Below are 13,373 nucleotides of genomic sequence, written 5' to 3'. Positions count from 1 at the left end.
ACCTGCCTTATAGTCCAGCATCCTCTGCTCTTTAGAAGCCATTATTGATGACAGTATCCCGTGGTGAGTACTATAACATCTTTTTAATCCTCAGAGTATTAAACAACTTACTACTTGATGGGAACGATACACCTTTTCAGTTTCAATCTTGCCCGACCTATTCTTATAAAAACCTGAAAATATCTATGTCTTATCCTAGATATTATAGTAGGTCCCTTAGACTCCACCCCACTATAGTTGGACTACTTCCCATTTGTGAATTCTTATTCCTGACCCTCCTAAGTAACTAACACCATGGGTGTTCCTCCAAAGTCCTCACTTCAGCTGAGAAAAACCTCTTCCTAGTTCAAACCTTCTACCACTACTATTTTTAACAGACTTTAGATTTGTCCCGCACCAACCTTATAGCAAGTTATAAACCGTAATTAAACAAGCAATATATAAGAGGTAACTATATATACTGCACAAGATTATTAGAAACTTGATGTTCCAATTACAATACAATTTATCAACGCCTACACTGAATAATTTTCTTTAACAAAAAGTATTACTTACTCCTTTTCAATACATTTTCTTTTCAAGGAAGTCATATACTCGAGTATAATATGTACGACACTAATAGGTAATTTTATAACTAATATTAGTTATTTTCTGTAAAATGTTTTCAAAGTATACCTACCATTCCAATAATTTTGTTCGATTTTAAAAAGAGAATAAAAAGGAATATTTACATAATTTTTAATATTGGTTAAATTGAATGATTTTTTAAAATAAATCCCTTAATTTTATTGATGAAATAAATTTATCATCTTGGAAGAGCTATGCAATATTCGCTCGAATTCACTAATTCAATTTAAAATTACATAATTTATTTCAATACTAATGTTTTTTGCGGACGCAATGTTACTTCCCAAATTAATGTTAAATGTGCAGCACGATGAAGGTTCATGCTCATGTAGTGGAGGCACATTAAGTGATGTACTTATTGAATACGAAGTACCCTGAACTGATTACGACACGTACGAACATAATGACCGCCGTTAATCACAATGATGTGAATGAAGTTGACTAACGATGCTCCACTGCCACCGAATAACATCGCCTCCATCAATACATCGTTTTTCAATTAGATTTACGATCCAGCAGAGTCTTGATACTCGATATGTCAATGTACGAGATGTAGCATTCTGGATAACGTCGTAGAGTATTGAGATGTTTTGTTGGAGAAAAAGTGCTAATATTACATTAAAATATGCCGTTTTAATTATACATAGCTTATTATAATAAAATGCTTTATATACATATAGTTTTTTCAAATGTCAGTGATACATTTAACTCATTATAAAAAAGACAATATAAACAAATCATTATTAAGTGAAAATGTTAAACTCATCAGGTGTAGGAAAATAGGCGAATCGTGTCGAGACGGTCAGGACAAACAATGGTTATATGTAATTTTATTTTTACATCACTAAACAGAATATATAACACACAAAATTTCCCATTTTTAATAAATTGGCATGATACAGCTGTAGGGATTCCAAAAGCATTTTGGAAAGAGGGAACTTACTACCAGTATATAAATTACGACAGTAAACATTAGTTTACAGTAGTAAAGTTACAGCTTATTTAAATCTAGTTTGTAGTCTGTTTGTTACACACATAACACATAATTACAAATGTGTTACTTATTTGCGTTACTATTTGCGTGTTACTTATTAAGAAGAGATCAGATTGCAGATGTAGAAACGTAGGGTTACTGAATTTTTGTATCACTAAGCAATGGCAAATGTCCGGAAAACCCCTGTTTCCTTCACAGTACAAATTAAATATTCTATGTCAAATTAAAATATAAGGGAATGTATTAAATTTTGTGTAGAGAAAGGGCCTTCTATATGGTTATAAAAACTCCCAGAAGAATTCAGAATTCAGCATATACGATATTTTTTGCCGAGAGAAATCATTTATTTACTTGTGCAAGGTAATTAAAGTAAGAGAATTATTAAATAATCCCAAATAAGAAAAGCAAGAAATACCGGACCCTCAGAATTTATATACCAAATTATATTCCGACATAACCCACAGGTCAACAATATTTATGATAAATTTCCTACTATTATTTTCCTACCAATTTCTATATATTGTTATTAAATATTTATCTTTGTTTGCTCACTTTAAACTGTAAATACCTCTTAGTGATTGTAAATTGCTAGTGTAAATAAATAGATATTTGCTTTATTAAGCCATTTTATTGACATGTCCTAATATTGTATTTGGCCAGCTTAGTTAAACATAATATTTATGCAATATTTCAAACCGCATTGCTATAAGACTGATTTTTGGATGAAACAAAAGTAATAAGTAAGTGAGTGATGAGTTGAATTGTAAAAATATTCCTAAAATTTATCAAAAATTCCATCATGGTGATAAGTTTAATGGTAAGAGTTCATTCCCAATATACCCAAATAAGTGTTCCCGCCCCAGTATACCTCCCTCCCGCGAGTGTTATATGATGGCTGTTAATGAATGGACCTTGTTCAGCTATCGTTATAATTTACAAAGTTTTCAGTCCCCTACTCCAGGTCAATTTTTTTGTAAAAAGGAATTACCCTACATACCTCCGGTTTCAGTTTTGTACCGCGATATAATATTCCTTTTGTAGTAAAACACACACAGATCATCCGTTTTATTTGCCATATTGAATCATAACTTGAATGAAATAACTTTTATATTGCCGTCTTTATTAAGAATATAACGTTATATTTTTCCTTTATATATGTACTTAAAGACAACCTTTACTGTTGTTCTATGTTATGTGATCATTGAATATTAAATTTAACTCTATTTCACCTGCCATCTATCTTACACAGTGTCAGACGACACAGGAAATCGAGAGTCATATTCGTCTGAATAGATGTAAAGAAATCAGCGACGTAATTGTGTATTAACATAAGATATTCCTATACTAAAACATACTATAACATAATTTAGTCTTTCGTAGTGCTAGGTGGTATAATGTAGTCTCACTAGTAGTAGTACTCGGTAGTATAATGTAGTCTCACTAGTAGTAGTACTCGGTAGTATAATGTAGTCTCACTAGTAGTAGTACTCGGTAGTATAATTTAGTATCACTAGTAGTAGTACTCGGTAGTATAATGTAGTCTCACTAGTAGTAGTACTCGGTAGTATAATGTATGCTCACTAGTAGTAGTACTCGGTAGTATAATGTAGTCTCACTAGTAGTAGTACTCGGTAGTATAATATAGTATCACTAGTAATAGTAAAGAAACAACACAGACTAGTGCAAATCAACATAATGCAAATCACCTCCGTTGCAGAGTAGATTTGCAACTGGAGCGCATAATCATGTTAGAAACATTGTAGTGCGCTCAATTGTACACCTGATGGGATAATAATGGCTGCTCCTTCACCTAGTTCAAAATACGTCTGTTTCGCTTACTTTCTTTGGATCTCTTCAGACGAACATGACGCCAAATAGCAGGAGTCAAGTCTGAGATAGTGTCAGATACCAGACGCTGCAATAAAAGGAAGGAGAGCGGGAGCTAAATTAAACATTCCAATTGAATAAACCGTTTCTATTATATTTATGTGATTAGAATTGTCATTATTTTGCAAGTAATATAATTTGAATTCTAAAGGAAACATATAATATTGTTATGAGTATGTTTTAGGTATAACCACTTTGTTTCCTATTGCTCATAAAAACAAAGGATCCTTGTGTCTTGCTTCGTACAATTTGCACGACAATAAGCAAAATCCACAATCTCTGCGTCCATTGAGATCACCAGACATGTAAACGAGCACAAGAACGCATACTGACAATGCATCCATTGATCGAACTGTAGAAAGAAGAGCATTGTTAAGCGTTAACTCTGTAGTATCTCTACTCTAGCCATCTCAAAAAATAAAATTTTCCTGCTGATCATAGTATGGAAACTCTTTAGCTTTTACTTATATATGTTCAGGCCACGGACATCTCAACAGACGTTTTGAATTACAGGATCAGTTGCGATGTGAGCCGTAACACCTTTCCTGTTCGGATCTTTAAAGCGAAGTTTGAAAGTGAAATCAAACAGCTTTTGTTTAGGTTTTTGTTCTGTGGTAGTCAAAGGCAAGGGAGACGTGTTAGCAGATGTATTGTCTTTCCTTTTTTGAACCTTATTGCGTAGTCATACGCTCCTAATATTACTCCCTGTATGTTTAATTTTAGGTAGTTTATCCATAATATGTACTAGAGGCTTGAAATCGGTTCGAAGAATAAAGTGATTAACAAATATATTTTTCTTAAACATAGGCACAGCAAAAATTACTCTTAAAGTTTTTTAAACTGCAATAGAGTATTTATTTTCAGCAATATGTATGATTCTCAGTTTTAGTCACCATTCACATCTGCATAATAAGGCGTATTTTCTCAGGTCTTTAAATATACTCCACCTCTTATGGTTACTGAGAAAAACTTATAGTTACAAGATATATCTCATTCAAATACTATATCCCAAAAACTATGTATAGGATTTTTGTTGTATTTATCACACATTAACATCAACATAAAGGAGATTGACAAAAGGTACATCAATTTAAAAAGTACATTAATATCAATATTTCTTAAATTCGCCTGTCTGTATGTTATTTACATATTCTATATATATATATATATATATATATATATATATATATATATATATATATATATATATATATAGACTAGAAATGTCTGAGCGTTACCAAATCATACTACTTAAGGCAGTATTTTTTAGAACGAATTGAGTTATAAAATGGATAACTTGCAAAATACTCTATTTTTACATTAAAAATATCACTGGTATAAATAAAATAAATATCGGAAAAAGGTCTTGTTAATACATGTACATGATATTTGCGATGAATATTGAAAAAATAAATAATAATAAATAACGTAAGATAAATGAATTATATTGGTTTAAAATGATAGTTTAAAAATAATAATATACTTTAATACAATAACAGAATAAAACAACTTTACAAGTTTGGCAATATAAATATATCTTTCAACCGTTTTACGTTATGCAACTATTATGTGCGTGTACGCCAGAGGTAAATACGGGACCAGCAAATACAATACAAACAGCAAATCAGACTGCGATACTACAGATCCTGACATAGAACAATGGAGTAGTGCTGGAGTATGCGATTTGTAATCAATGGTATAGGTGCAGTATCCTGACTGGGTGAGCGCAGAGTGGTTTGTTTGTTATTTCCTCTAAATACGAACGCAATTACTAAACACAATAGCTAGATAATTGTGTTTATTGTCTAATGCAAGTCTATGATTTGGTTTCTTGTGTAGGAATATTTTTCAAAATATTTCATTTATTTTAATTTAGCATATATTTAACGGTAAAGCTTAAAATGAAGTAATTAAAGTTGTAAATTTAAAGTTTGTAATGTGCCGTATTTAAATCTCAATTATTATACTTCATCTAATTATAGCAAATAGTTTTGTGTTGTGTAATATTCTGACAATTACTGTACATAAATATAACAAATGTTTTGCTGCCGAAGTCAGGTTCAGTACTTTAACGTTTAGAAGAAGGTATTTTGTAGCAAATATTTAAAAAATATAAAAAAATCTTTGACTTTCAGAATTTCAGTCTATTTCACTATACGGTATGCTAATACTTTTTACTACACGTTTAAATAATCTTTTTTCTTTTATTCTGAGAAGAAATTTCTAATTAAATCTTTTGATAACTGTACGAGAACGACTAATCCGTACTAAATTATAAGACTTCTAGAGAGTTGGTAAGCAAATAGATAAGTTTACAACAAGGTTAGTACAAAACTGAGAAAACAAGGTTTTCTGTAAACATTAGCTATGCGTGTAGTAGATGTTTTACAGAAGTAATGGTCACGCAAACTACTATAGGTAGTCTAAACTTTCCCAAATTAAATATATTACACGAAAAGCAATGTATTTTAATAATTAATTAAATACATTCTATGCAATGAGAAAATATGATAAAAATAAAAGTATACAGAAATATTATTCTACACTCCATTCGACCTACAAAAGAATTAATTGTAATAAAAAAGATTCAGAGAAGTCAATAATATAGCCATAAATTTAAAACCTGAAATCATATTAACGACCAAAGTAATTAAAACAATTGATTAATGCTTTGAATTCAGCATACTTCTACGCACTCTTTCTCAAGTGAAAAACGTACTACTTCATTACTATATCTATGGATTTCAATAAAATGAGTAAATTTATTTTTATTTTGCTCTTTTGGTGCAATCAATTGTAAAATTCAGACTACTAGAGAATATATTTTGAAGATAAATTCCTTATTAGTCAATATAAGTAGGAAAAACCCGTCAATGAAAGATACAGCATGTTATTAATAAATATAATTGCAAATGCATTACGTAATAAACTTAGATGAATGGGTAATATTTGGTAGAGCAGGTTCTATCGGTATAGTTGTATTTATTAAAAGCACTGTGTTTTATAAACAAAGGTTATGTATTTATAATAATAAGTAAAATTTAATTATATCGATTAAATAATAAATGTAAATTTCTAATTAAAATATACTAAACACTAATAAATTATTTATAAATTTTCTTAATGAATATTTTTTTAAATAATTAAAATGAATGTAAGAATATAAGACAAAAGACAGTACGTAAAATCGTTAACTAATTTAACGGGTGAATTGTTGAATAAACGCGAGTTGATGGAGCATGAAATAGATTGCGGATCGTGTCGTGCTGGTGACTGCTGCATTTTAATAAGCCGAAGAATTACGATACCTTTGGTTTTCCTAAAGTTTATAAAACCTTTAGTTGCATTGTGTGTTCTCTGTTACGTATTTAAATCAACCTTAACTTATAATATTCTTTGAATAATATACTACATTCATAAATACATTAATAAGCAAATTTGAATGCTTTACTAGAATTTTTAGTGTAGTTTTGACGTGACAACGTCTTAAATTAGGTTGCGGCTCGGAGTCACTCATGAAAAAGTGTAACGCCCGGTAACGTTACGATGCCCGTCCAGTGGGTCCGCCGCACGGGATAAAGCAGATAACTGTGGGTCCGCCGCACGGGATAAAGCAGATAACTATGTTTATTCGTGAAAATGTGGAGTCCTTAGATTCGTCATTTACAACTACAACAATAAAGGTAAATAATTGTACACTGATACTTCATTATCGTAAACTATGATTGATTGATTAATTGTTAGATTGACACAAAAGTTGAGAAACTGAGTTTATAGGTTATGTCATACTATTGACAAATGTTAATAGTGTTAGGTAAATTATTAGTTTAAATCACTCTGCGATCAATCGTAATTCAGTCGATTGAGAAGAAACAGCGCGTATTGCTAGTCAAACATTTAAAATAACAAATTATAACCTCTAACCTGCCATAACAGTGCGACCAAACAAACGAACTAAAACCGACCAATCACCACGCGCGGAGTTAGAATTTAACTGTGTTTAGCAAGAATTTCAAATTCAAATTTTTGTAAATGTTTTATTCAACTTTACCATTTACAATAACAAATTTTAATTAATTTCAAATTATGTACAATGTTTTAGTAAACAAAATATATTTCTATAGTTAAAATTTGTGCAATTCTTATTTTCATTCAATTCCTTGTTCCTATTGTGCAATTTAATAATATTCATATCAATAAATATTCTACCGAGAAAAAGACGTTGTCACGTAAAATCTTCGCCCGTAAAACTGACTTTACAGGCAACCCATATTTTTTTTTTACTAAGAATAAAGGTTCCATTTTTAGTAGCAAAATACTTTTAAGCATTATTCTGCCCATCCTATTAGGCCTCTAGTTTGTGCCAGGATTTTATTAAACAGAACAAGAAGGAAGGACAAGAAATTATTGATAAAGATTTTACACATTACACTTCACAAATTTAGTATGTCAAATAATTATGTTTATTCAAAGACTGCACTCATAATTATTTTTAATAACAAATCAAAATTAATAATCAATAATACATTAAATACATTTTTTATGAGAGGAAAATTAAATCTCTATATCTTATTATGTTTCTCTCTTACTACATGTCATGTTTAAAAGAATATCTTAGACGAACATTATCTGAAACTATACTGTAGACTCGAAAGCTTTCCACGCCAACATCCAGGTAACATATGGTGATATAAACATTTCAATCTTCACAGTCTGTATCATTGTTCAAGCACAAATTTCAAACTAGTCCCCTTGGAACGAGTGATTCCCACCGAGTCCGGGAATTCAAAAGCTTGGCTCGATATAGATTCTCATCCGCTGTTATAGATATTTCCAACTCCTGGAGTACCACCCCACTCGATGGGACGGCTTCCTTGCCACATCCTTAGGCGACATAAACTGGGAACACTATAGACAGTTTTTTGAAAAATTTTCCCTATATTTTTTTATTTCGTTTATAGTAGCATATGCCTATTATAACCTTAGTCTAAGTAGACTACGTCTACGTTGAGTTAATTATATTCTTTTTTTTAGGTTTAAAATTTATTATTTAATTACCAATGTATATTACATTTTCATAAAAATATTTTGAAGGCAACCAAAAACTGAACTTAACTCTAAGCTTTCATAAATTTCTATGAATAAAATTAATTACTATTATTTTCTTTTCAATATAATGAATGGACATACTAGCTTAAGAGAGCATAAGTTGGCGAAATAATCCTTTAGTAAACTACGCAAATACGTAACGCAGTCTTTGAAGTTTAAGCTTTCTTCAATGTAGTAAGTAAAATGAGTTTTCAGGATTAATAAAACGTTGACACCGCACTGCCTAGGTTCAGTTAAATTTATTAGTTAATTCACCGGAAGTCCCCTCGTTAATAAAATATTACGTTTTACTGTATTTGATGATTTCTATAAGATTTAAACTAGGTTGTAGTATTTTGAAGGCCTAAATACGTACTAAATTATAAATAATATAAGTAATTGAGCAAATTATCAGTGTGAATGCTCCAGGTTGCCTTCTTCTTAGTGCAGCGTCTGGAATCTGACGCTGTTACAGACTTGACCACTACAATCTGGTCATGTTTCTCTGAAGATATAAAAAAACACTTGCGAAGAAGAAGTTCAAGACTGTCTTTTCATCAGAAACACGTAGCCTAGAAAATATAGTGTAATGTACAGTAGGTGAAGAGGTATTCTCATTGTCTCATCAGGTGCACTACGATGTTTTAGACACTATCTCTAAGCACGGTAGAGCAATCAAGTTGTGAAATTCTATATTATTCATTAACAGGAATGACTATTGATAACACATATATTTTTATTATATGTCTGATGAAGGTATCTTGGATATCGAAAGGCAATAAATATAATATGTATTAAATATTGGTTTTGTATTTCAATGTAATTTTTATTGCTTATTGCTTATTGTAATTGAAAATATAGAGAATTGAATTGAATAGCGTTGTTTTTTTATGTGTTTAACAATATTGTTTTTAGTTATATTCATGCTACAACTTTATTCAGATTTTTTTTTTTTGCTTAGAATCATTAAATTATTATCCTTAATATTAATAATTAATAATAATTAATATCCTTAAGGATTATTATAATTCCAATACTCTCATATGAATAATTTATAATCAATAATATAATCCTCTGTCACCTTGAACCAAAATAGCGATATTGTAGGGGCTACGTCTCAACCCACTATGAGACCACGCGTCTAACACTGTTGCCAATTTTAGCTGACGTCTAAGAAAAATTACTGATTCCTCTCGAGTTCTCTGGTATTACAAAAACATTATTAGTTTTACCTGCAAATAAATATGATCAGTTGTGGTTTCATTCATTTGCACACAGCATATACCGTAGTGACGTCATAGAGGAAACAGCTGGCGGTCATCACTGACACGGCCATACTGCCTCAACAGTCACTCAGCAATTTCGCCAAAGACAATAATACGTCTTGCGTCTAAAATGCATTGATTGAATGTCATTTCTTATCAGTATACAGTATTGATTCGTTCTATATCTTTAAAAATAGCCGGACCACAATTCAAAGCACATTTTAGTAATATTCATAATGTATTAGGAATTATAAAACCAAAAAGGAGATGCTTAAACCTAAGGAGAATCTAATTCCACAACACTAACCTAGTAATAGAATTATCAAATGTAATAGTATTATCTGATAAGCCTTTACTCTTAATTAATAGCATAATAGATTTTATGTGTGGCAAACAGTATGTAGGATTCTATACTATTTAGATTTCTTATGTGAAGCAATATCACACATTGAAATTACACACAAGTCCTTCACATTCGCTAATAATTTCAGTGATTAGCTTACGTATAATTATATTAGTACCATGTTTTTACAGTATTACATATCTATAGGACTGATTGTGTGGTGAAACAATAGTCCAGACCCAGCAGGCGGATGTGAAGCCTCAGTTTACGAGACTCCCGGGACTGTTATGGTGGTTGTTAACCGAATGTGCACTGTTATGGTTTATTGTTAGTCCTAATGTACAAAGCTATTGTACTCTCAGCAGGTTTAATCCCTTGCACCTGAATTATCCTTTATACTATTCAAAGATATCAATTAATATAATATAATACACGCATACAAAGTATTAAACTTTTAATTAGTTAATAGTTTTATTCTTTCCCTTTCTTATAAGGATTTATGTCTTATACTGATATATTTTTGTACAAGGAAATACATTTATTCGATTTATGTAGTCAACACAGTTTCGAATGATCAGTTGCACTATTTAGTGAGTAAAATCCTTCACAACATAACTGCATTATAAAAATATACAATTGAATAAGCTCATTGATTGTTTGTGATCTTTATGTAAGCTTCTTCTAAAGTAAGCTTTTAAAAGCTCTGTCAGTTACCACTGAAAATTTTCCAGTGTACGATAGTTTTTATAGTATTTAGAACAAGAAAGTTTGTTGTATATGAGCATAGAATAAAAATAAGTTATTTTTTTATTTTTTCTAGTAAAATTGTAAAAGATATTCTGCAGGAATCTTTATTTTAAAAGCCTCTTGAATAATTTGAACACGAATTAAAAACTGAACAATCCAATAAAGATTTAAAAAAGGATTAAATATCATAAACATAATCAAAAACAAATTTATATTATACCAGAAATGTTACATTTATATAACTTAATATATAGTTAAAAATATTTAAACAATACTCTTATTAGAATCCTTATCAGTCTGTACCAAATACATGTTAATTCCACACTGATAAACCACCAAACATTTTAATTCTCAAAAGTTGTTTCATTCTAACGTGTTTAGATGATTCCATGATTTACATAAAATGTCTGCTTATTTTCTAAAATGGTTAAGCATTCGTAGCATGGTAGCCGCAATTAAACTGAGCAGATGGTAAATCTTTGATGTAGAGGTACTAGTTTTGTCTAGTAATATCTACTAACAACAATTGTATTTTTTAAGCTTTTTCAGATTTTACTTAATGTAATGGCCAACTATAGCCGTAAAATGTATTAGAAAATTATGTATATTATTAACCTTATATTTATATAATTATATTATAAAAACTTTGCATTTTTACATGACACACGTAAGAAGAGGCTCGTAATTATATAAATTAAGAAAACAATGAGGTTGAAGGTTTTATACTGGATCTGCATACAAAAGGTTCTGTAGGATTCGAAATAAAAGGAGCTTAGGAAATGACTGCTTGTTTCTTTGAGAAAGGTCATAAACTTACAGATAGCAAAATGTAACAAAGATGACTTTTCCTACAAAATTTTTACTTTAAACAAATATGCTGGGCAACAATATTTACCTGCATTCGGTTAAAATACTATATTATTACGTAGTATAAATAACTATAGTCTAGTAAATATATAATGTATAATAGTAATTATTACTACTTTCATATTACTACATCACTCTTAATTAAATTCTATAATAACAATGTTCTATTTATTATCTATAAATACACTAGTATATTTATATTATAAATATGTATAGATGGCAGAAGAATCTCCTAATTTCCCATGGGGCAGACTATTATTTTTATTTAAACTTAAAATAATTGTTTATCTTCAATATTGATATTAAAAACTGTTATTAGTGTCAAATGCCTATTAGTTAATGCAATTTAAATATTTGAATTGATGAAATGAATAAAAGAAGTTACGTAAATATCCCTTGCTAATATGTGATTGAAGATGAATAACGTTCTTTATAAGTTATATCCAAAGTAATAAGGGTACATTTTGTTACCACACAAAAAAACGTAGTTCAAAAATTTAACATTGCACTGAGTAAACCACTTTCAATAAATTAAATTTGGATCATTTCGGTAAATGTCTTATAACGCTCATGATAAAGAGGAAGTGGTTATGAATATAGTTCATAAGCAATAACATTCTATATTTCAATACCTCAATATGGGCCAATGCGACATATTGTTGGAAATATAATTGGAATAATGACCATATTTACATATTGCAGCCAACATCACAGTTTAGATTAATATTTCTCCATACACTTCGCTGTTTGACATGGTTTCTCCAATAAGAAATTTGAGTGCACTAGCACGGGTCCACTAGGAATACTTCTAATATTTGCTTTGCATTTTTAAGTACTTGTTTTATTAAAGGGAAATAGTTTTAGTGTATTGGGGCTGCATATGCTAATAGGCTAATTCCAAAGGTCCCTGCTTGGACTGGACTTTTACGGTACTTTTTCTTACTTATTTAATATAATCAGGTCAGATAGTTTTCTTTTATAATGTATAGTGCTGTTTTCAAGAATGCAATCAATAAATAAATAACTATGTGCTAGTAGTTTAGCATATAATAATTGTGAATACTTTAGGTGTGTGAATTTAAAGTCCTTCACAGACAACTAGGCGAATTTCCGGCCTCGGGTCAACCTCATATGTAAACCAACCACGCGCTGTTCTGTTATCTCATATCGCGCGTAAAATCTACTCATTATTTCTGTGGCCTTTCTCTTGTAGAACAAATTCTTAGGTTTTTTTTTATTTGAGTGAATAAATCGGGGTTTACTATTTTTAGTCCAGTATGAGTTCTGATTTAAATACTGACTTTATTGTTATTGTTTTTAACGTTTTAAACTAGGTTTAAAAATGTCCTCACCAATAAATCTTGTGCCCATTATTTTATGTATTTAACAACCGATTTCAGTCATTGCTAACTTTATAATAAATCTATGATTCAAGATAATACAATATATTGAGATGGACATTAAAATAATGTTTCATTTATAGAAGACACATAGAAAATAATTTATATTTCCTTTAAAAATGATTTCAAAATAGAAATTTACTACAGATATTGCA

Source organism: Homalodisca vitripennis, chromosome 6 (assembly GCF_021130785.1).
Source record: "Homalodisca vitripennis isolate AUS2020 chromosome 6, UT_GWSS_2.1, whole genome shotgun sequence".
Classification (NCBI taxonomy): Eukaryota; Metazoa; Arthropoda; class Insecta; order Hemiptera; family Cicadellidae; genus Homalodisca; species Homalodisca vitripennis.
Note: the sequence above shows the minus strand (reverse complement) of the source record.